This window comes from Paramacrobiotus metropolitanus, unplaced genomic scaffold, assembly GCF_019649055.1.
Source record: "Paramacrobiotus metropolitanus isolate TYO unplaced genomic scaffold, Prichtersi_v1.0 Parri_scaffold0000044, whole genome shotgun sequence".
In the NCBI taxonomy this organism is placed as follows: domain Eukaryota; kingdom Metazoa; phylum Tardigrada; class Eutardigrada; order Parachela; family Macrobiotidae; genus Paramacrobiotus; species Paramacrobiotus metropolitanus.
In genome coordinates this window covers 864,187-884,632 of record NW_026570264.1, presented here as the reverse complement: position 1 = coordinate 884,632, position 20,446 = coordinate 864,187, and the positions used below count along the sequence as shown (strand labels likewise).

Here is a 20,446-nt window from a genome sequence, read left to right as displayed (position 1 = left end):
GGGGTACGGAAAATATACCCCGGTCACACATGTATGTAAACGCAGTTATAAGTGAAATAATGAATTGCTTATGTGCACGTACTTCCGTTTGCTTATAGCCCACCACTTACGTAACATTAACATAAGTTAAACGCAAAATTACTCAGTCCATCATTCAACCCACAATACACTTCGTCCAGCCACTTACCGATAGAGAACGTTTCCTGAACACACGCAGCATTACCTCGCATTAAAACAACACTGATTCTCTGCTTCAGAAACTGAGTGGGCCCTTTCCCCATCTTACTGAGTGCGTACGTGTACGTTAAACGTGGGAGTTTACAAAACCATTGAGAAACTGATTCTACTGCATTGTGTTTCCTGTTGAACCTTTTTGAACAGTTTTTGGTTACTGTTAATCATAAAGTTGTACTGATTACAACAATAATGACAAGACAATGGGACCCACACTAATCTTCGACAAATCTCATGTCACATTGCCATAGCAATCGTAAACACCGTGTAACGTACGGTACAGTTACATGGGCCAAACAACCGGCATGCCTTTTAATCCACTAAAATCTTTGATCGTGTGCCGCAACAGGTGCTCATCTTCTGCAGACAGCAATACGGTCGACCAAGGTTCGTTGCGAGTGGTATCGTAAACTTCTATTGAAGGTACACCTTTGCCATCAGAATTCTCGCCGCCAAAGACGTATATCCTTTTGTCAATAACACATGCCCGACAGCTTCTAGCTAGTTGCAAGGGATGAATATCTTCCCATGTAAAATTTTTCAAGTTCATGCGCATACAGGAATCGGTAGGATTCCGGTCTGCTTCAGAGACCTTCCCGCCCAGAATGTACACGTGTGTAGCCGGCAAAAAGGTTGACAGGCTCATGGCTCACGGACCAAACCTTTTTTTGCCGGCAAAAAGGTTTGTTAACTTTTTTGACGGGCGAAATGGCTCATGATCTTCGATCATCGTAGCACAGGCGCCAGTGTGCAGATTCTATGCGATAACGTACTGAGATATTATATCCATAAAATGGATTTTGTTTTGCGTGTGTGTTTGCGCTGTACAGTACAGTTCCTACATACCATATCTTGGCCAACCGGTTATGCAAAGCAAAAATTTCGACAACAAATTATCGGGCAAATTTATTTAGATCAGCTCCTTAAACCGTTTGTGAGAGGTATACAGACGTTGGAATTATTGTATTGTTATCGCTACGAAGGCTGGTTGACTGAGCGACTGCTTTGTGGCACGTCTACTTAGGGAAAGGCACAGAAACCGTTATCAGATTTGGTGAAAACCACTTTTATTGAATAAATAAATATTATAAGCATACGTATCTGCGTAAATCAAAAACAGGTGCTTCCTTATGTTGTAATTTGCCATTCTATAATTAAAATATTGAAGATTTCTATCGTTTTCTGAATTAACTTCAGCGCTGTGCGAGACTCGTAAACACTGAACAGTGCCAAGATGAAGGCTGAGAAGCGAGAAGCGTAGGTCCCGTAAGCCATCCTGCCCGGCAAAATGGTTCACGGTTATTTGCGCAGACTGCGCACAATGCAGTCTGCAATAACTGTACAGAGCTGGAAGCAAGAATTTGCATTTTCATAATATGGCATACATTGTTTGTCCGCGATAGTTGATCAGTCAGCACTCAGCAACCATTCTCCTTTTCACGAGCTGCCAGAGCACTGTGTAACTCTTGGTAGTTATGCATTATTTATAATCACAATTTGTAATTATAAGCATACTAAATTTGCAAACGTGCTACAACTAATAGTTTGTCATTTTCAAAAGTGCTAAATTTTGTATAGTTCAGGTTTAAGTGGCCAGTTGTTACAAGGAAAACGTTGATACAATTTTCGTATACTCTAGTTTATTTATACCGTGCATGTACTGAAATACTTACTTAAATTCGTGAGCCTTCTTGCCCGGCACACAGGCTCACGACCGTGAGCCTGTGTGCCGGGCAGGATGGCTCACGTTTGTGAGCCTGTGTGCCGGGCAGGATGGCTCACGCTTGTGAGCGAATGAGCGAGTGCTGGATTGGAGAATACCCGAGAGTATCGGTAGCTGCACAGTATAAATAAACTGTACGACGATTACACTGACGGGATCTTTGTAACAAATTGCCTGTAAGAGTTGAAACTATACTTAAATTCAGTATGTACATTTGTAATAAAAACACAACACAGCGAACAAGAATTACGCAGCGTTCTAATAGACGGTGTAAAGCAGAGAATTATGACCGACTAAAAATTATTACAGTATTTATCTGTATTAAGTAAATGCGATCTCGTGCTTCTAACTCTGTATTTATTTATTGGAAACTGTATAGTGCCTATGTAACCGTGAGCCAATTTGCCGGGCAGGATGGCTCACGGGACCCAAGTTTCACTACGTGGAGAGTGGTATTGTTCACGAGTCTAGCGCAATGTTAATGAGTGCTGATGTTATGGAGAATTACAATTGGAATCTTCAATATTTTGATGACAGAACGGCAAATGAAAACATAAGAGAGGGCTTGTTTTTGGTTTACGCCGAGACGTATGCTTGTAGTATTCACTTGTCATTTCGATTAAAACAGTTTTCGCAAATTTAACAACACTTTTATGATAAATTTAATAACGCTTCCGAATTTTTTACTACATAGAAGTATCTGTACAGCAAATCAGTCGCTCACTCAGTCAGTCTTCGTAAGGAGGATTTTCCAATACTCACAACGTCTGTTTACCTCTCATTAGCAGTCCAAACAGCTGATATAAAATCACATAAAATAATTTTCGGATAATTTTTGGCGAATTTTTGGCATTACATGAACGCTCGCGGCTCGCGAGCCGAATGAGCGAGCTTTTACCGCTACTGGCGCGAGCCGAGTCGAGCCGAGCGGTCGTTTATCGATGGGCGAGCGAGCCGAGCGAGCGGCAGTCAGAGGTCACGAGCGAGCTGAGCACTGCTTTCTGTCCCGTACTATTTTTTATAGAATTTCTAGCGATTTTCTTCCAAAAATGGGCGTTGGCTTCGCGCTTCGCGCGAAATAAGCTGTCGCGAACTATTTTTTTGCATAATTTCTGGCGATTTTCCTGTAAAAATGCGCGTTGGCTTCGCGCTTCGCGCGAAATCAACTGGTTTAAATTCATGCAGCGGTGTCATAAAAATACCAAAGTGCGTTTTTACAATTAATCCGCATATAAATTTTGCTCGCGAGCGGTCTGAGCAGAAAAATTTGAAATTGTCTACGAGCCGAGCGATCCGAGCAATAAGAAATCTGGACACGAGCCGAGCGAGCGAGCAGACGATTCAACGAGCGAGCTGAGAAAAATTTTACAATAGTTAAAATGACACGAGCGAGCGTGAGCCAAGCATTTGACGCTCGCGCCGGGCTCTACAAGAAGGCTCACGAATTTAAGTAAGTATTTCAGTACATGCGCGGTATAAATAAACTAGAAAATACGACAATTGTATCAACGTTTTCCTTGTAACAACTGGCCACTTAAACCTGAACTATACAAAATTTAGCACTTTTGAAAATTACAAACTATTAGTTGTAGCACGTTTGCAAATTTAGTATGCTTATAATTACAAATTGTGATTATAAATAATGCATAACTACCAAGAGTTACACAGTGCTCTGGCAGCTCGTGAAAAGGAGAATGGTTGCTGAGTGCTGACTGATCAACTATCGCGGACAAACAATGTATGCCATATTATGAAAATGCAAATTCTTGCTTCCAGCTCTGTACAGTTATTGCAGACTGCATTGTGCGCAGTCTGCGCAAATAACCGTGAACCATTTTGCCGGGCAGGATGGCTTACGGGACCTACGCTTCTCACTTCTCACCTTCATCTTGGCACTGTTCAGTGTTTACGAGTCTCGCACAGCGCTGAAGTTAATTCAGAAAACGATAGAAATCTACAATATTTTAATTATAGAATGGCAAATTACAACACAAGGAAGCACCTGTTCTGATTTACGCAGATACGTATGCTTAAGGAGGTTTAAGGAGCTGATCTAACTAAAATTTGCCCGATAATTTGTTGTCGAAATTTTTGCTTTGCATAACCGGTTGGCCAAGATATGGTATGTAGGAACTGTACTGTACACCGCTAACACACACGCAAAACATATCGCACAGAATCTGCACACTGGCGCCTGTGCTACGATGATCGAAGATCGTGAGCCATTTCGCCCGTCAAAAAGGTTAACAAACCTTTTTGCCGGCAAATAGGTTTGGTCCGTGAGCCATGAGACTGTCAACCTTTTTGACGGCTACACTCGTCCAAGGCAACCATACCGAACCATAAATGTTTTTGAGGAAGTTGTGACAAAGACTTCCATTCGTCCGTAGTCGGATCGTAGAGAGCTAGCTGGGAGATCCAGGTGTCTCCCCCTTTGTACGCGTATAATATCTTTCTTTCCCATTCAGTCTCTGCCACCACCTCAAGCAAGCTAGAACAAAACGTAATTTGGATTTTCTTTTCTGTTCCACTATAATAGTTTATAAAAAACGCATGATGCACAGTAAGCAGTAGAAACGATGCGAAGTATAATTACTGTGTTACTCACCCTGGAAGTGGGCTTGACCTTGCAAACCGCTTCTGACCGGTACGTATATCTGCCGCAACAAACTGATAGTAGCTATAACCTGTGTCGTCATTTCCCATATAATAAATCGTGTTGTCTTTGATTACAATTGGGCTCCACCAGTACAGGTACGTTGTGCTTGTGCTTGTTTTAAAGAAGACCGAACGCCACTTGCGGAATAAGAGCAAGAACGAAGTGAAAACCATCGCCACAACCCGTACCCACCACCCCGATTCCTGACTCCCCCTCCCTTCGTCCGGACTCCACCACGTAGTTGTTCCCTTGAATGGCAATGAACGCCACGTTCCCTCTGGTATTCCAGAAGTACAGTTTTTGTCCTTTTCCATACTCTACCTCTTGAAATATTATTTCTTTCTTCGATAGGGACAGCTGGCACATAACGTTCTCTAACATTTTTGATGTAGGCAGAGGCACCTTCAAACTCCGAACTCGGCTTGTCACTGGATCAAACCTTAACTCCCTCAAAAATGCCCGTTGCAGGAACACATCCAAATGAAACAATACACACATTGTCATCGCGATATGGCATCCCGATATTATGATCGGTGGCTTCGATAGCTCCGAATTTTTGCAACAGATTCTCTGCTGAAATTCGTTCATTAGGATTTGACCCCAAGCACAACTGGGCACAGGCCGCCAATTTTTGGGTATTTCATCACTGATAAAGGGGACATAACCATCTATTATGCATGCATCAAACTGGTTGTTTGAAACGTTTGCTTGTAAACTAATCCGTTTTCCAAACTTCTGAAGCAGTTTTTCACCTGTCTTGTTGCCTACAAAGCACTCGGCGATCTCTAATATTATGGTGCCCAAACTCCAGATATCGGTCTTTCGCCCGGCGTCTTCTGCTCCGGCTTGGCAAAACTTTTTCAGCATTTCTGGTGACATGTAGCGGACCGTTCCACGCACCTTCGATAGATCTCCGGAGCAAGTGATGCTTTTTTGCATGTGAACTAAATCGTCCAAGTCAGCGATTAAAGATATAACGTCGCCGTTAGGCAAATTCTTGATTAAAATATTAGCGGGTTTCAGATCTCCATGTATTAAGTTTTACTTGTGCAAGAAATTTAATCCTGTTGCGATTTCTATACAACAACGCTCGACGTTTCCGTAATTCCCGAAATAAATGTTATTTTTCTTTGTTTCCTTCATGAACAGTGCGAGGTCACCTAAACAAAAGGGTTTTGTTGTACTTAATGCTGAGGTGCTCCGGACAGTTTAAAGACTTGCTGTTACAACGTTCCATCATTATTTCCACTGTCCTTCCGGCGGTGTATTTTGTGATACGTATTTGAGGACAGAACACCAGGTTTTCGTGCCTTAACTTGGGGAGTTTTTTGAGTCTAGTAACCGTTTCTGTCCAGGTTTCTTGATTTGAAACAATTTCAGATTCAGCGTCAAGGTGAACTGTTTTAACAGCTACAATTCCGTTTCCAGTGTAATTGCCGGTTTCGGCTTCATAGACAACACCAAATCTTCCCCTTCCTATGAAAACAGTAGTTGAATACCGGCATGTGCTGCCAATAGTTTCAACATCTAATACGTCCGGTGTGGTGGCTTGGTTGAGCTTAATTTCAAACATATCCGAATCTTACTGAAACATTAACGTCTAATCAAAATAAAAAACCAATAGAGCATGCACATCAGTTTTCTCCGCTGTGTCGTATTTTTTGGGTTTGACGATAATATCACTGTGGCGCAAACACCGGTGCGACGATACAGGTGGTTAAGTCGAAGTACCTGTCTCTCTGTACATCTGAACAACTTTTAGGTAAGTAATGCAAACCGATAACTAGGCTTGATAAGCTTGGTAACTTAGAGGCTTGACAAACCTAGTTGACAAGCAGAGAAGTCTGTCTATCTCCAGCAAACATCTTACACAACCCACCAGATAGTGGTTTTCTCCATTCGCCAGTATTGCTGGCTTCGTATCTGTAGTGTATTGTACAGATATATGAAATTCTCGCCGGCCCTAGGCGCTTCTGCAGGTGTAGTGATACAGCAGTAATTTACAATCTTTAGCTCAAACACGTATCAATAAACTGTTGGTAAGTACATCGAACTATACTTAGGGACGGTCCATTAATTACGTAATAATCACAGTAATTTTATGACTTCAAACTGACACGAACTTAAAACTCGTGAATCTACCGTGCGTTGTCATCATATTCGCGTAGCCATGATAAATTTATTAGTACAAGAAAAAAATTTTCTGTTTATCGCATAGGGCTAACACTTCGCATAGGGTTTATCGCTAACACTTGAAAACAACAAAAATCTCTGTCGTCCTATGGGTTAAAAAGTAAAGTACTTGACGCATCCGGGGCAATTTCCTTATGGACAGTCGAACTACATAAAACGTTGCCTGAACAAAGCAGTAGTAGTATTAGTGTAGAATGCGCTCCTCCAGCCAGTTTACGAATTCTCCGGTGTGTAAAAATTAAAGTAACTACTGTGAAATTCCAACTGCTTTTTGAATAGCACGTGGCAAAGCGAATACTGAGCATTTATTTACCGGTATCGGGTGCTATGTTTTGTTACTTGGTGCTGCTTCTGTCACAGCTCCGATATAAAGTATATAAATTAGCCGGACGTGAGAACCGGGACGTCCCCGATCGGATGGTGCAGTCGAAACTAGAGCGCCGTATTCTGATCGGTAAGATATTGTTTGCGTCATCCTTGTGGGATTTAGCTTGCTGTTTGCCGCATATCGTCTTCTCGACCGTCTATTACCGCGTTTATGGCAGGTATGCGCATCTGAAGTTGTGGATTTGGGCGTTGCATTGCTGTGGTGGTCTTGGAACCCCGGTACGTTCTACGTAATGCTCTCAGGAAAAAATTCTTTGGTTTTTTTTGAGATTTCGTTTCGTATGTAAACAATCTTCTTCCTCATTGGAAAAGTCTACCGGATCGGACTGGGAGGATTTTTTAAAAGTCTACGGCGCAGGTGCATTTCGATTGTGTCACCCGAATTGTGGCAAACCACGAATACGAAGACCAGTACTCGAAGAGGATAGAATTTCTGAATTTGTCACAGTGCAATATGCTCCTTCATAGTGATGACTACCCTTTTATGCCTTCCTTCACTGGTTTGTCCGACACTGATCTTACTGTTCACTGCTGTAAAACGGACATCGTCCGTCGCAGACCCTCACGAAGACTAAATCCATCAGTATTATTATATTTCTGATCAGAGATCTATCCGTTTACGGTCGGCCAATTTTATCATTACCGCTCCTATGCCTTTGCCGTTTCCATTTGCCTTTTAAATTTTACCTTCGTTTTTATTTTTACCGTCGTGAATTCCTTTTTATCGCTTTCATGTGCCGTTCAGAAACGGCGGTTTAAGAGACTCTGCCAGTGCCATTATTTAACCGTTAAAAAGCCAGAGTATTGTCAAAACATTTTTTGATATTTTCATTACACGTACTGTAGTTTCAAAATCCCTTGTGACCGAAGGCATGAAAGCTAAAGGAAATCGAGAATCTGGAAAACCGGTTAGCTTTGATGCCATAATAATGCAGTGAAATGAGAGTTATTAACTTGCTCCAGTAGATCTCCTTTCTTAACTGCATCATCATGCACCGGTAATTAAATCGAGGAAAATCTATAGATCATATTTCAGCTTTTGAGATAAGGCCAAACGCTGACGGCAGATTCTGGTCTAGTCAACAGTGAGTAAGCGACAGAACACCTTAGCGCACACGATTGTACTGAACTAATTTGATAATTATGGCTAGCGGCGACCGGAAGTTCAAAATTCCAATTATAGCCCCATTTATAGGATTTATTGAATACCCGAATGTCAGCTAAACAAAACGCTCTGTTAGACACGCACATATACAGAACGATATTTTCTTCATATATGGATGCCTGTACAATCTTTTGTTTATAGCACAAAGAACTACGTATTTTTGTTCTGCAATCAAGGGATTGCTCGAAAATTGGCATAAAAAGATGTCGCATTTAAAACAGAAGTGTCTGCGATTCATTAGCCAACCTGCGCTGTTTTATCTGTTGAAGGCTTTTGTTGCCAGTGCTACTTCGTATGTTGTAAAGTTGGAAGGAACCCATTAATTTTCTCTTGGAAATCGTGCCTACCCGAAAACTTGCCTCCTTCTCACAATAATTTTCGGTGACAAACATTTTTGGTTTGCAAGACGGTCAGCCCCGCATATCATTATCATGATCCAGACAGTAAATAACACCTCAGTTTCCAATGACGCCGCTGTCGTGTGCAGCGCAACGGTGGTCAATCCGTTGTCCTGGTCGTCGTATAGCATCGTAGTGCTGTCCATAAGTGCCCTGACTTTTGCACTGAACGGTGTAGTACTAACATTCTATTTTGTTCACTTCCGCCTGATTAAGAATTTTCATGTCTATGTCGTTGCACTGTTGAGTGCTAATTTCCTGTACGCTGTATGCTATGGGCCGCTGGAAGTGATGAATCGCCTATTCGCGGTGTGGTGCTGGGGTTCCAATTGGTGTACGTTCCGTATTTATTCGGGAGGTGTCCTGCAGATGTTCCAGTTTTTCATCCATACAACCGTCGCTATTTGCCGCTGCTGCGCGGTGATTTTTCCGGTGCAGTATCGTGAACGGCACTCCACACGCGTCGCCGTTATACTATGTGTTCTCTGCTGGGTAGCCGCTCATTTGTTTATGGGACCGGCAGTGATTGTTGATGCTCTGCTCTATCGGCAACCGGAAACGATAGCCGGCTGCAGAATCAACTTAGAAAATTCGTCGTATCAGCGCGCCTGGATTTATCTAGTTCAAGCTCTGTGCTTTGCTACGCTCTTCGTTGTGCTGGCGCAGTATCCGGTGGTTTTCTACATCCAACGAAAACGCTTGCGACGACTGCGGCGTGTTGAGCCCCCGTCAATCACACTGCGAAAAAGTGGTAAGCCGAAGTCCAGCCCAGTTTAACGCGAAGTGGCTAACAGCTCGGTCCTTTTGCAAAACGGGGATGCCGCCGGCGCGTTACACGTTAAGACAACACTGTATCATATGCCAAATAAAGAAATGATTTTTGCACTTTAAAATGGGATCGGTTTAGTAATGCATTTGCTGTTAATGAGAAATTTGCTTTTAAGGTGAAAAATTTGAAGTAGATTTTTACAGAGCACAGATTTGGAACAAATATTCTGAAGTAACCATCTTATATATTGAAGTATTGAACGCTTATTATACGGACAGAATTCTGAATGATCAAAAACAGAAAACGAAGAAAAATTAAGGGTGCCAAGAATGTGCTGGGGGCACTCTGCCCCTGGATATTTCTGATCATATCTGCCGAACAAAGCCCTAAACAGAGATTCTGTCCGTACAATAAGCTTAGACTGCAGTACTGTATTTAATGCGATTTTATTTGAATTTTATGATGAATAAATAGGTTTACAGCGACTTTTCAATGTTTTTTTACGTTTTGTTCACTGTTAGCAAAGTGCGACGCAAAAAATTATTTTTCAGTTCACTTTACGTGCCCCTCCTTTGCCAGGCGTACAACTTATAATCTTTCGCTTGCTAACGAAAAAGGATATGATCATTACAATGGTTGTGTTATGTAGTAAAAAACACGCTCTACAAGATGAGCTATGGTAGTTTTTGGGAATTACAGTATTTTCAAAATTCGCTAGCCACTTCGCGTGAAATAGGTTTCTTGGATGCGCAGAATTAGTGCAATACCCAGATGCTCGAAATAAAATTAACCGCTTCATATTGTGACTAAACAAGGTACAGCAGTGGTAAAAAAATCGGCAAAAAAAACCGTACTGTACTGTACAGAGATTTACACGATGGCAAAGAAACCGACAGCTAGTGCGGACGGTCCTGGGGATTTCTGTGTCCCTTAATATAGTGAAATACAGTAATAAAATCGCCACTTTTATAACTGGAACTAGTCAACTAGGTAGAACTTATATGTTTTTGCCCACCCGTTGACCGTTGCAGCAGAACAAAGGCCGTCACTCGGTGCCCCAGAACCTTCAGCATCACATAAGCGCGAGACAAAGTCAGAAGGCAACGCCTTTTCATTGCTGTCGATGCTGACCGGCAGCCTGTTCATATGCTGGACGCCTTCCGCCATCATCTTGCCGGTCTTGACCATGGTGCAGGATCCCATTGTAATGCTCTGGATTTTCTCCCTGAGTCAACTGCAAGCCGTCGTCGATCCCGTAATCTTTACATTTTCCTTACCGGATCTCCGTAAACTGCTCTTGTTTTTTCGTAAACATACTGTTGGACCATGAAAACAGGTACGTTATACGTGCTGCTCGCAAGAAACCGTTGAAAGAACTCTTAGCAAACGAATTATTTTAGCTACGGACGGAACGCCAGGAAAAATGTGAAAAGGTCATTAAAATTTAAGATAACCCAAGGATTTAACGAAGAGTCTTACAAGTTGATGCTTTATCGGGCACTTTTCCTAAATGCTTTTTAATAATCGCATAAAATTCAAAATGTAGATATTGTATCGTCACGAAACTAACGGGCAATTCTTGTCACTTTGTGGCAAAAATCCACTTTCATCCAGGTCTCAGCATTTTACCCCCGGAATAAATGGCCAAAACGTCCGAATACGAATTCATGACACAGGCCACAACGTTAATGCCTTTCACAATTATCTATACAGGCCGTCGATACCAAATCTGCGCCAAAATTCCAGTTCCAGTTTAAACCGCGGACCGATTATCACTTTTTTAATTCCACGTACATACTTTCATATGCAAACCAGTCTGACAAAAATGTAAGTAATGCACTGTTTTCAAAAATATGTGTTGTTTGCTAGAAAAAGGATACGCATTTGCAGTTATTGCAGTTATGCGCATTTGTAGTTATTGATTATTGAAGATCAGGGGAAGCGCTATTCCTTCATTATGGATGTTCGTATGATATGCAGTATGTCCGTGTTAGTTTTGTTCCCGGTCGAGCAAAATTAGCACTTAACCTGCTGCCATTGATATTGCAGAACACTTCAAGACGCCCACGTAGTACGCGATGCCATAAATGCGGTTTACTATAGGAGTAGGAGGCAACAACGAGAAGCCGTCTCTTTTGCTTTTGCTCTTCCCGTGAAACTTCCGCAAGCAGTTCATACAATCTTTTTTTATCCGATATTATTACAAAATGCACATTCTTTATACAGAAGGCAAACCGCATACAGCACAGCAAAAGTACCACGCAACAACATAAGGCGTTCTGCAACTTGCAAGCGTAGTACAGAACGAAAGTGACAAAAAATATTAGGCGAAGATTAGCCTCTTCTGGTCACGCAGGATCTTGGAAAGGAAAGCCACTTCAAACAACTGAACCGTGGGAATTTCCTCATGCGGAACATCATACATATTTGAAGCGCTAATAATGTAGCTAATACCGCACCTTCTCGACTATTGGATTTTGCTGTCTGGTCCGGAAAACCGGACCATGCTGCTCTTCACTCAAGTGTTATTACTAAATATGTACCAGGTGTTATTATCAAATACTTAAGCCAGGATTCGCGGTTGTGTAAGGATTCAGCCGTATTGCAACTGTATGTCGTTCCCAGGATCACCAGCACCGGAAGGAACTGTCACGTCATTTGTAAAATTATTGTTACTAATGCATTTTCTCTTTTAAGAATGCCTAACAATGCCAGTAACTGGAACGCTTCCACTAATCAATTGTATCCAGACTGGAATTACGTGGCAGTTACTGCACTGACAACCCTTCTACTGTCCCTAGTTACCAACGTTACCGGGGTAATTTTCTTCATCGTTCAGTACCGTGCGTCGCGAAATTCTTTCATCATTTACGTGCTCAGCTTATTATTGGCAAACCTTATATACACCGTGCTGGGTGGTTCACTGGACGTCGTCAATGATCTGTTCCCAGTGTGGTTTCTGGGTTGGCACTGGTGTACTGTGTATCTATACGGAGTATGGGTCATCCCAACTGTGCAAGCCTTCATGCATCTGACGATCACCGTTAATCGCGGGTTTGCGGCCGCGTTTCCCATTCGCTACCGACAGTATCACACACACCGGGTAGCGGTGGTATTATCGGCGAGTTCCTGGCTGGCTGGACACATTATAGTTCTCCCAGGTACTTCAGATTTCAAAAATTATTTGAATCAAATATGTACTGTACTATAATTATTCTGTCGCTGTAAACTAATATACTTCTATGCTTTCCCAGTTAATGAAGTTGAAAAAAAAATACCGTCCATCTTCTTCCACTGCTTACTAGTATCTAGCAAAACGCGTGACTTAAAGTCAAAAGTAGTCCATCAAAGAATTTTCATCCAAACGCTGATTTTCTACACTCAGTGCACTGTTTATTAATGCAATACTCCGAGTTATTTGTACAGTTTTATACTGTGTACTACAGTAGATCAATGTAAATGTATAAATGTAACATGTTGTAACTGCTATTAATTTTTCTGCCAATATGCAGCCATTTTTGCGATGGGTTCTTTCTTACTTCTTGCACTGGAAGGGTAAATATTCGAAAGCCTCGAAATGCAGAGCATAGCTCAGTTCAGAACGATGGTAGCATAACATTCGAACTTAGTGAATTTTCTTTGCAGGCGTCATTTTAGATGGCATATTCTACCGACCGATGACGGATGAATCGGCTAAGATCTGTCATCTGGATTCGTCTGTTACCGCTGGACAAAAAGCCTGGATGTTAACAAATCAGTTTGTCATCTGCGGGATACTGCTGGTCATTGTCCTAATGTATCCGTACGTGTTATTCGTTAAATACCGGTCGAGAAGAAAGGTCCACAGACAGGGCACACAGACCACTGCACCCACCATCACGCATGCTACAAATATTGTTGAAACCGGTACGTCCTTTTACCAGTTAAACAGAGCGACGGTGTAATGCTGCCACAAGACATCGTCTTATGTGTTGCAGAAGGACCAGCACCTCAAAAGCTACGCCTACGAAACAGCAAGGGCGTTGTCCTCCTTACGATTCTGACAATCAGCTTGCTTATCTTCTGGACGCCTAATACCGTCTTTTTCGCCGTTGTCCCTTTCCAGGATGAATACAATGAAGTGGTTGGGAACATTGTCACGATGCTTGTTAACTGCCAGATGGTTATCGATCCGCTCGTGTTTGCGCTAGCGTTAAGACAAACATCCCATTAGGTTAGCAAAGCGAGTGCTCCGAATGAAAAGTAGCTTGTGCTATCACGTAACGATTGGGTCAACAGATGTATTTAAATGGATTATGTACCAAGTCGCCATGTTGTAATCCGCTCACAATGGTTAACTACCAAGCTTTCAGGTTTGTAATACTAAACCGGAGCAAGTGCTTTTCTTTATTGTACTCTACTTTAAAAGATCCAAGAAATGAACTGGTAATTTAATTATTGAATTTATTATTATATTTTTGAGCAGTCGGACAATGGACATTTGCAGTCATCTTTTACCTCCGGCAACGTATGACTTATTAGTCAGATCAAGGTTATGCATGCAGTATCACGAGAATAATTACAATTGACTGAACGCTAAATAACCAGTAATATCCCAGTGTCATAAAATAGAGCATCAACCATATGAAAAACAAAGCAGTTTGTACAGGTATCTAAGTAGAAATACAGAGTACAGAAGCAGCATTAGATTAAGGTATGGTCAAACTCGTGTGGTAAGATAAAGCCATCTCCGTCAACATCGATTTCCCTGTACCACTCTGGGATTTCCACTTCTGCGGTTCCCCGTGGATATCGAGTTAGAGTCTTATCGGACAATTTCAGAAAAGCTCTGCACTCATCCAGATCCAGCTTGTCATCGCCATTGATGTCTGCAATAATAAGGAAATAGTAGAAACAAGCACGAACGTTAACAGTCTGTATAGTACTGGGTCTGCTATCTGGTGACTCTGGTCTACATAAGCTCACAGCGCGTCAGACGGTCTAAGACAACATACTGTAAATACAAAATGCATGCATAGCGGACAATATACAGAATACAGGACTAAACAGGAAAGTGTTTTGAATCTATTAATAAAATGAAAAACATTGTGACCCACAGGAGGACACCCAACTGTGCAGCTGTAATCCTCTTATCAAAAACTGTAACTAATATACCGCAGCTTACCAATGGTGATGAATTTGTGCAGTGCGGTGCTGTTGCGGTCGCTCTCCCGTTTTCCTCGGCTAGTTAACGCGGCAGGTATGTGTTCCAATGGATTTCTAGCACTGCATTCACTCTTTGGCTTGCACCCGCCTTTGCAGTTGCAGCAAAAAATGTTGCACTTGCCCTTACCACAGCAACCTACCAACGTAGCTCTATCGCAACACGCGGCCGCCGATGTGATGCAGGCCAGTGCGAAAATGCCGCACAACAAGACAAAGTTGCACGAGCTGGCCATACTGGGAAAAGCCGCGTTACTACGCGCTTTGCTAAATGGCTAAAACAAATGAGATCGAAATACGGGAAAACTTGTGGATATTGCTTACAACAGTTGCTATATGGGTATCAACGGCGCTTTCTTTTATAATATAGCTTTCGATGTTCCTGGCTGATTCTGAATCATCCGGAACAGGAAGCATAAACAGAACACTAGTGCCCGGATTGTAGCATATGACGGAACGTTTGCATTAAAGGACCCGGTATCTGATTAAACTCACACAGGTTCTGTGAAAGAATGCCCGAAAATTCCAAGCAGTAGTGATCTAATCATGCGCAGATTTTGCACTTGTATGTATGACTAATCAAGTGCACGCGGCAGAGTCCGAACTTTGATGTATTCTCCCACGGTTGAGATACTTTTACTAAGTCTGATTTTATCCGCTAAATTTGATTTCATCAATATCCACCTCAGTTTCATTTTGTCAAAGCAGCCTGTGTGTAAATACAAATAGCGTTGTATTTAATATTTGCAACATTATTAATTACTGGGCGACGTATGAACGATCCTCCGTTTGTCTAAATAAGCAATGCGTGTGCTTGCTGATGAAGATGGCAAAATTAAAATTAGCCGAATAATTAACGTTTAACTTCCAATTATTTATTAACGGTTAACTGGTTGCAGCCCACGAAATTACATCAATCGACTTTATAGTTACTGCAGAGTAGCAACTAAAAGAAATATATCGAAGAACTTTTAGTAAAAGCCCCCGCTGAATGTGCTAGGCAGTTGTCGAAGTTGGGTTTGTGCTTGCTGAAATCCGCACTTATCTGCAAGTTGATTTGAATTTTGAGATAAACTGTTTCGATCGGAAGCGACCATTACAGTTTAGTATAGGTAAAACGCAGTTCTTTGGTGGGTTAAAACTTATGGAAATATGCCAGAAATGCCAGAACCAAACCATTCCGTTATTAAGTCGAAGTGGCAGAGACAACGGATGACATTGGTACTTTTCGTTACAGGTGCGTTTTTGTTACAGGTAGGTTTCGTAAGCATTTTCTCGTGTTGCTATTCTTATATATCAAGCATAAAAAATTTCCAAACAACGGACCGTTCGCGATTCGTTAAAATTATTCTATAATAATACAGCCCTGTAACCTTTCGTTTCTGGAATAGCTTATATCCTATCCTATAGCATCATATCCTATGTTGGTCGCTTTATCATATCGCCATTTCCATAGCATGAAAATCTGATTTTCAGAGGAAACCGGTACTAATAAACGAAGGGATGATCTAAAGTCTAAACACAAAACAGAAAAAATACTAAGCGTAAACAGCTCTGTTTTATAGCAATTGCAAATGGGCAAATGCTGAAAAAGGGATTTGCTGCAGCGTTATCACCCCACGGAACAGGGACGGCAGTCATCTGGGTCGGATGCAGGTCGACCTTGATCGACAAAGGAAACAGCCGATCATCCACGCTGGCGCCGATCCCCGTTGTTCCGCAATAAAGACCAAAACTAGGGTAAACACATGCAGAAGCAGGACAAAGCTGCCGACATACACCAGTATCATCATCCCAGTGGCACATCTCGTGATAACTGCACCCAGGACAAGGCCGATGCTGATTACCGTAAGACCGTAAGAAACCGGTATCTCAAGAGGAACCTCACTTCGGCCGTTATCGTGCAAAGAACGGCGCGACAATCGTGCAGAGTGCGCTTCAGCTCTTCAGCATATCGTAACTCTCAATTAGTCCGTAATTGTTTGTGACGATGATGCTGCTGTTATACATCATGATGTTAGTAATGATAATGCTGTTGGTAGCCGCCATCTTGCCGGCCTCTTTTGCACCTGTTGAACGGAACCGAGTAAGGGCAGTCCACTGGTATAACTGGACCGTGATTTAATCATACCTGCGTGCTGTGTCCACCGGCTGCATTGTGACGTTACTGAAGGTTTGTTTAGCGAAACAAAAAATAACTGGCAACGGACGCTGATGGTCCGAATCATTATGGAGAGGAAGAATGCCAGATAATAATAGGTGTCCCGGAACTCTTCGGAGAGGTTAACTTTCCGCCAGCTGACCATGATTGAGTGACTGCAAGCGCTTTGAGAAATTATACCCGTTAAAAATGTGGTACTGCTAGAAAATTTCCGTAATGCAGATCCCTGACGATCGTTGCGATAGAATGGTATTATTATCGCACAACTGCGTTTAGCGTGAACCCTGAGCTGTGAAAGTAATACAAATACCGTTATCTGCTTCGACCTTGGTAAATAAAATTAAAAAATCATCATCGCAGAGAATGATATCGTCGCTGCACTGAGCAGCCATTTGCTTAGCTTGAAATGGAATGGATACAAAGGAAAGCAGGAAAAAATGGATTTTTTTTTCACGGAATTCTCTTTTTCTCTTCAGCAACGGTCACTAACTTAACTGACGAACTTACTCGGCAACTTTTCTCTAGCACGCGATTTTTATTCAGACAGGTAATGCATATCTTACAAGTGGCAAAAATAAAAATATGGTAACACAGGAGTATAAAAATACGATGGCATAAGAATTAAATTTGGTTGCTTTTTTAATCTGCTTGCAGCGCAGAAAAGGGCGCCGTAATGTATGCAATGTAAAGAAAGCAGAATATTATTCACTGAAGATTTTTCTTTTTCGTTGAACTGGTTTTGCTTGACACCATACCAAAATTTTTGTTGCTTAAGCTCGTAAGGCGTGAGCTAGCTGTTCGACGTGATGCTCTGGAAACGAGTCAATGTCCTGTATCACACCATACCCAGTTGGTACGCTGACTAGTACATCGGAAGCTGCCATATCTCTCCGCGTTTGGCCAACAACGGGAACAGTCGGAATAAGGCATGAATTACGTCGTCGACAACTGAGACAGTAGGTCATCCACGTTGGCATCGATCCATGGATCTACGCAATATACACCATAACCAAAGTGAAAATATGTAGACCCAGAACACTACTGCCGGCATAAACCAGTATCATGATCCCTGTGAGGCTTCCCATGATAACGGCACCCAGTACCAAGCCGGTGCTTATGACCATACAAAACCGGTATCCGTGGAAAAGCCTGACTTCGGCCGTTACCGTGGCGAGATCAATACGCTGAAAATACAGGGTTCTCTTAAGCTCTTTAGCATACAGTAGACTTTGGGTCAGTCCCACACTGTTAACGATGATATCCAAATGATGTAGACCGATACAATAGCTTGAGCACTTGCTGGACACACAGCCTGTTTCGTTTGTTATATTTTGTAACTGGTCGGCGTTTATACGGGTTTACCCACCAGTTTTCGCAGTGGCTGCTTCGGGGGTTGATTGATCAGAAGCCAGATATGTAGGCAGTGGACGATAATGGCCCTAGTGTGATGTTCAGTATGGAGAAGCAGAATACCAGGTAATAATGCGTGCGCTGAAACGCTTCAGATAGAAGCACTTCTCGCCAACTAACCATGATCGGTTGATGCCGATTAATTTTGAAACGGAGTTATTTCACGGTCAGAATGATTTTGTCGATCGCCTGTTATAATACTTACACGTGCGTTCCAGAATGATTATGGCAATTGTGCACCACTTTAAATTAATGTATTCCTCCCAGCACGTAGGGCCCGAAAAAGCAATTAACATACTGCGAAGTATTGGGCTACTTGTCTATAACGTTTGTATTCATCGCTCCAGCCGGAACAAAATGTTATGTACAGGCTGTACAGTTTCCCAAGTAATCTTTTGCATTGTTCTTTTGCTATCCGTGTAATCTACTTTATTCTTGATAACAGATAAGTAGTCATATGCCGAAGATTATAACGTCTCTCAGCTGCGCAGCTGATGATATCATGGCGCCGGTCACCCGGAAGTCATTTTCTGACCTGGGTGCTTTTTAAGAAAGACAAATAGCTGATCTAACGCACGCTTATCAACGAAAGCCAGCGCTTATCACTGGGAGCCGGAAATTGGCGATTTATCAGTCGCTACTTATCAAAGTCAATATCAAGAAGCTCCGAATACCGTATTTCGTGACGAGAATCGCTAATTTAACGCAGTACTGCAGTTTTGAGCGGACAGGAATGAATGATCGATTTTACGGCTCAATTAAACACTGGCCGTTGCATTTGCATCTATCTGTAACAGTTTCAAACTTTCGCTCCTGAGAAGTATGCTGTGCCAAGTCTCCTCGATTATGGTATCGCTTAGCTCCCGTTATTTTGTTCCATTATACTGGATGCACCATAGAAACGTATCTGCAAAACTGCTTGCAGTTAGCACTTTGATTTATTTTTTTAAACATGTCTCAAATCAAAGTTTGGTTTAATAAATTTCAATTTAGACGACAGGTTCGAATGTTTTGATCAAACAAAAAAATCTAGAAATGACAACGCCTCAACAGTACCTTGGCTTTCCCGCTAATAAATGTTAGTTAATGGAAAAAAACTTTTATATAAACGGCTTTTTACTACTGTACACGGAGTGGGACGGTGAAGGCAGAGAGCGGTGGCGATACTGATGTCGGCAACGGTAAAGATGAAAGCTGAAATGGCCCACACAGGCACAGAACGTCTACCCAAGGTACTGCACGAGCTGTGTACGGGTATGTTGCACACTTAACCCAGTATATCGCGTACCCAAAATGGAAAAATCAATAATATTCGCTCACCCTTCCCCAGTAACATCGTCTTTGCCCGGGGCGGATTATTGGCGCATTATGAAAGTCCGTGGGTTACCGACAACCTGCTGCAGTCTGTACTCTAACTTCATTCAACAAGCGACGATAGAAGACACTGCGCGGCTCTTGGCGTCCTGACAAGCTAGAGTAGAGTGGGAAACCTGACCGCAGCTCTTCGTTTTGAAGTTGTTAGCAGCTCTTCGTTTAACAACTGTATCAAACGGGCCTTAGTCTTTCCTTCTCGCTCAGTTGCTGGAAAATAGCGCTTGACTTTAAAGCGGGACGTGATTACTCATTTCTTGCATCAGTGATGGCGCCATCCCAGCATCGAACTGTCAGCAACTTGATGCCATGGAAGTCTACACTGTATGCTTTAGTATGGACTTGTTCCGTCATCCAGCTAATGCTTGCGTTGCTGTCCGTTTTTATATGGATTCCGCTAGGCAAGACGTCTATTTATCCTCTTGGTTCCTACGAATTTCCAGTTTGGCGTAATGAGACTGTTTAGCACAGTGCAATTTACTTTCCTCCGCACACATTTTAATTTCTAATTTATTGTCATACTATCCTTTTTGTTCGTTCAGACTGTCTAACAGAATTGAGATAGCTAATCAGATTTCTTAATCAGATTTCTTATTGCACAATCATAACAAATGCTTTAAAAATTATACGATGTTATACAGTCGACAGTGTCAACTTAATATGCAATACAATTATAGAAGTTAATTTAAATTGCATTCTCTGCAAAAGGAAACAATGAAATATTGAAACTTTAATTGTTAAGTAATCTGTCACAGTTTTAAAACGTAGAATATA

General features: G+C 42.0%; 2 long non-coding RNA genes across 2 annotated transcripts; both read right to left on the bottom strand.

Annotated features, from left to right (window-relative positions):
* Positions 1 to 14,005: 14,005 nt before the first annotated feature.
* Positions 14,006 to 15,215, bottom strand: LOC129591116 (uncharacterized). Its single transcript, XR_008690815.1, has 2 exons — positions 14,693 to 15,215; positions 14,006 to 14,396 (listed from the first exon to the last, which is right to left on the bottom strand). It is a non-coding gene; the product is annotated as an uncharacterized LOC129591116 (long non-coding RNA).
* A 1,320-nt stretch (positions 15,216 to 16,535) lies between these two features.
* LOC129591105 (uncharacterized) lies at positions 16,536 to 18,637 on the bottom strand. Its single transcript, XR_008690814.1, has 3 exons — positions 18,258 to 18,637; positions 16,862 to 18,075; positions 16,536 to 16,799 (listed from the first exon to the last, which is right to left on the bottom strand). It is a non-coding gene; the product is annotated as an uncharacterized LOC129591105 (long non-coding RNA).
* Positions 18,638 to 20,446: the final 1,809 nt, after the last annotated feature.